This window comes from Propithecus coquereli, unplaced genomic scaffold (genome assembly GCF_000956105.1).
Source record: "Propithecus coquereli isolate 6110/MARCELLA unplaced genomic scaffold, Pcoq_1.0 Scaffold77, whole genome shotgun sequence".
NCBI lineage: Eukaryota > Metazoa > Chordata > Mammalia > Primates > Indriidae > Propithecus > Propithecus coquereli.
Window position 1 is genome coordinate 1,439,526 of NW_012153840.1, and position 5,233 is coordinate 1,444,758.

Genomic DNA, 5,233 nt, shown 5'->3' on the forward strand with positions numbered 1-5,233 from the left:
CCTCAGATCCCGGCACGAACCCGGCTGGAGAGCTGTGTGTGACGGAGCATGTGAGAGTGTGTGTTTGCACCCTCGTGTGTGTGTAAGTTTGTTCCCATGTGTATTTGTGTGTGTCTGTGCATTTTTGTGTGACCCTGTGAGCTTATGCCCCTGTGGATTCGCGTGTGACCGCCAGTGTGTGCATGTGCGTGCGCGTGTGGTGGGGAGGTGAGGTCATCTGGGCAGAAGGGAACTGAGCGTGTCCAAACCACTGGAGCCACTGGGGGAGAGAGGCAGACTCCGGGAGGGGGCAGGGGTGACGGAAGCCTGGAAGGCTGAGAGGGAACGAGACCAAGGCGGGGAGGAGAGAGAGGCGCAGGACGGAGGTGGGGGGCAGACAGACGGGGCATGGAGGATGTCGGGCAGTGGCAAGGAGGCAATGACAGGCCCACGAAATGCCCTGAGAGAGGCTGCTTGAGAAAGAGGGTTCCACAGATGGGGGGTGCTCCGTGGAGGGGCGGGTCTTCCCACTCAGTCCTGAGTGGAGGACTGAGGACCCTTTATGGCTGCTTTTCCTTCTGGTCGGTGGGTCTAGGCAGTTTTTGGAGGACCTGTACGGTGCATCCCAGGGCTGGGCCTGCCTGAGGAACGGAGGCTCAGTGGAGAACCCAGGTGGTCCCGGGATGCGGAGTGGGGGGATCCCTGGGGAGTGCAGGAGGGCCTGTCAGACGGAGCAGCTGCACCATGGAGGCCAGTGCAGAGCCCGGCCCGGGCAAGGCCAGGGCAGGGGCCGGCTGTGCACTCTCCCAGCCCCACTGGCCTCATGACCCGCCCGCGCCACCACCTCCCACATTCTCCCTGACCCAGTGGTTTTCAACCAGAGGCAATTTTACCCTCTCCCTGCCCCAACCCAGGGGACATTTGGCTCCATCTGGAGACGTTTTTGTTTGTAACAATTTGGTGTGTGTGGGGAAGGGGACAGTGCTACTGGCATCTATCTAGAGTAGAGTCTGGGGAAGCTGCTAAATATCCTACAACAAAGAATTTTCCAGCATACTCACTTTCGGTTCCCAGAGGCACATTCGTTTCCGCCTCAGGGCCTTTGCACTTGCGGTTACCCTTGCCCGGAATGCTCTTTGCCCCAAATCATCACACAGCTGCTTCCTTCTCCGCTTTTTTTTTTTTCTTTTGAGAATCTGCTCACATGTCACTTCCTCAGAGCGGTTTTCCCTGACCACCCCCACCCGTCCTGCATGCTCTGTCACAAACCTCTGATTATTTCCTTCCCAGCACTTATCCCCAAATCATGAGGATCTTGTTTATTTGGATTCTCATTTATAGCTCGTCTACCCCTCTCTTGGCTCTGAGCTCCATGAGGACTTTGTTGGCCACTGAGTACTATGTGACAAGACTGAGAGCTCAGAACAGTGGGGATGTGTGGCTTAGAACTTTTTGCATGTTAACTGATCTCAGCCCTTTGAGGTAGGCACTGTAGTTGTGCCCATTTCACAGATGGGGAAACTGAGGCTCGGGAGCATCAAGTGACGTGCCCAAAGTGACACAGCTCATCAATGCGTGAGCTGGGATTTAAATCCAGGCAGGCTGACGCCAGCACTCATGCCCTTGCCCACTGCATGACAGCCTCTTTGTAAATGAGAATTGAATGTGCATCTGTCTTGGTCACCAGGAAGCATGTCCCAGCAACCCAGGTCCCCATCTCTCTCTCTGTCTGAGAAAGCCTCCCTGCACTCCCAGGTCTGGAGCGTACTGTCCTCAGAGCTGTGGCTTCCAGGAGGAAGGAAAGGGGCCCTCTCCACTCCAGGTCAGCGGGGAGATAAGGCCCTTCTTGGCAAATTCCTACAATGAGGAGACTCGGGGTTCCTCATCGCCGGGAGCCCCAGGTCTTAGTCACCACAGTGGGGCCACAACCACACTGTTGACTCTCCTGGGCCCTAGATATGCCAGCTTGTGACAGCCCTGCCCTCCTCCAGACCCAGAGCTGGGCGGGAGGCACCTGCCTGGGGACAGGGAGGGGCATACCCCTTCCTCATGCCCCCCTGGGATAGTGAGGGCTTAGCCCTGCACTGGGGACCCTGAGTCACTAAGGAGGGCCCCCCACAGCTGGCAGCCCCTAATAAGGAACTGCAACCAGGAGGCAGGGTCACAGCTGAGACACCAGGAAGATGTGGGTGCAGGCCGGGGCACCCTTGCCTTCGAGGTAGGGAGGAACTTGGAAGTCTGCCCAGAGTCCCGGCCAGGAGGCCCCGGCCAGTCCAGAGCCCACTGACTGCCCCTTCCGTACCCTCTGCCCCCTGCCAGGCACGGCCTCCCCCGGACTATCCCACCAGCTGCACAGTCCTGTCCCAGTCTCCCCAGAACTTCTTTCCCTGTGCCTGTCCCCTCCCCCAACATCCGTGGCTCCAATCAAGTGACAGTCCAGGCCTGGGATCTGTCAGGGAAGTCCTAATTCTCATCCATTCGTTTACCCGTCCGTTCCAGTGCGGGGTTAAGGCGGAGGCTAGATCCGCATGGCTACGTCACTGTTTTGCTTCACCACTCACTGGCTGTGTGACTCTGGGCAAATCTCTTCATCTCTCTGAGCCCCGGTTTTGCAACAGTAAAAAGGGCAAGATCGATAGATGTTTAGGAGGCTGCACAGGGAGGAGGCACGTAGTGTCGAGCGCAACGCCCACTTGCGGTGCGTGCTCCATCCACGGGAGCTGCTTTTGTTTGCATTTTCTACAAAGACTCCCTGAGGCCTCCAGACATGCGGAAGAAGGGCCTCTCGTGTCTAGAGAACCAGGTTGTGACGGCCAGCAACAACCCCAGCCCACGCAGGACCTGACTCTGAGGGCCTCGTGAGGGGAGGGGCCTGGAAGGCCCGAGTCCTGGGTCCCCACCCTGGCTTTGCTGCTGGGTGGTCCTGTGACCTGGGCAAGTCCTCCCCCGTCGGGTCTCAGGCTCACCCTCTGAACAGTGATGGGTCGGTTTGGTGGTCTCAGAGAAGCAGGACTGTGGAGACTGCCTGGGTTCGAGGCCTGCCTCTACCACTTACCACCTGTGCCCTCTCTCCGTCTCAGGGTTCATCTGTAAAATGGAACAGTAATAGTACCGGCCTATAGGAACACCAAGAGGAAGGAGTGAGTTAATCCGTCCACTTAGAACAAGCACCACAGATGTTAGCCATTACTATTACTAGCTGACACTATCTCTGAGGATCTGGTTTTTATTGAGATATAACTCACATACCATAATATTCACCCTTTAAAAAACATACTTTGGTGTTTTTTTAAAATATCCTATTTACAAAGTTGTGCAGCCATCACCATGGTGTAATTTCAGAACGTGTTCGCCACCCTATACCTCTCAGTCACACCCATTCTCTGCCCCTCGCTCCTGGCACCGCTAATCTACTTTTGTCTCTAAGATCTGCCAATTCCGGACATTTCACAGAAATGGCATATCCAGTCTGTGGCCTTTGGGGACAGGCTTCTTCCACTCAGCCTAATGTTTTCAAGTTCACTTGCGATGTGGCACTTTCAGTACTTCATTCCTCTTTTATAGCTAAGTAATATTCCATTGCACGGCTTGTCAACAGAAAACCGAAGTAACAGGCACTAGACCTTAGAGAAATCCGAGCCAGGTCTGAGGGAACACAAACTCAGTGTAGACCGAGAACGTGTCCCAGAGTAGGCGACGTGAGACACGGTGTGTATACATTTCCTTACACACGGCGAGGAGGCGGGAGATGCGGGGAGTGAAGCAACAGTTCCATTCTTGTGGCGCGGCCGGGGCTCCGCCACGCTGCGCGGAAGATAAGGTGACCCTGCGCTGGCCGGGGCGGGAGAGAGGGCAGGCGTCTCGGGGTCTGGGGCAGGGTCGGACGGAGGGCGGCGGATTCCGTCCTGTCTTTGTCCCACATCTGATAAGCAGGTTTATAACCAGCGCCTGTCAGCGAAACGTTCGACGAGCTCCAGCTACATGGGCGAGAGGTCAGCTGTCGATTACAGCCTGGATCTCATTACCCACGTGCCCAGCGGCAGCCACTGTGGGCCGCTGCTAAAATTTCTTTTGAATCTTCCTGTTTTTCTGACAGGATACGCCGTATTTTATCTAGCATTCATCAGTGTGTGGACATTTGAGTTGCTTCCACGTTGGGGCTGTTTGCTGTGAACACCACGTATCAGTTTGTGTACATTCGCTTTTCATTCTCTGGGGTATTCCTAGGAGTGGAATTGCTGGATCACGTGGTAACTTCATGTGTAGCTTTTTGAGGAACTGCCAAACTGTTTTCCAAAGCGGCGGCGCCATTTTAGGTTCCCACCAGCAACGTAAAAGGGTTCCCATTTCTCCACACCCTTGACCACACTTCTTGTTGTCTGTCTTTTGGGTTGTAACCATCTTAGTGTGTGTGAAGTGGGATCTCACAGTGGTTTTGATTTGTGTTTTCCTAATAACTAATGGTAAGTGTCTTAGCTCAGGTTACTACAACCAAAATGTAGACTGGGCAGCTTAAACAACAGAAATCTATTTCTCACACTTCTAGAAGTGTCCGAGATCAAGGTGCCAATGTGGTTGGAGTCTGATGAGGGCTCTCTTCCCAGTTCACAGTCGGCCGTCTTCTTGTTGTCTCACAAGCTCTTGCGTATGTTCTTATAAGGGCACCAAAGCCATCGGTGAGGGCTCCGCCTTCATGATCTAATCACCCTCCAAAGGCCCCCACCGCCTAATCCCATCCCGTTGGGGGTTAGAATTTCAACATATGAATTTGGTGGAGAAGGGGCACAATTCAGTCTGAGACACTGTAAAATATATATTTGGTCTTCGACCCTGTTTCCTGGCACACAACTCCTAAAATCCTCACAATTCCGAAGTGTTGTCTTTTTGCATGCCAATAAATTGACTGCTGGCTGGCTGCCTCTCGGTAGCTTTAGGGTTGGGGCTGGTCACCAGAAAGGCCAAGGCAGGGTTAGAGGGTTGGGACTTTCAGCTCCACCCCCCAACCTTTGGGCAGGATAGAGGGACTGATGTTAAATTGATCCCCAGTGACCAGTGGTTTAATCAATGGTGCCTATGTAATGAAGTCTTCACGAAAACCCAAAAGGAGAACTTCCGGATAGCTGCACATGCGGAGATTCCCGCAAGGTGGTGCACCCAGGGAGGGCGTGGAAGCTGCGCCCCTTCCCCCACACTTCACGCCACACATCTCTTCACCTGTATCCTTTGTAATATCCTTTATGATAAACCAGTTGGC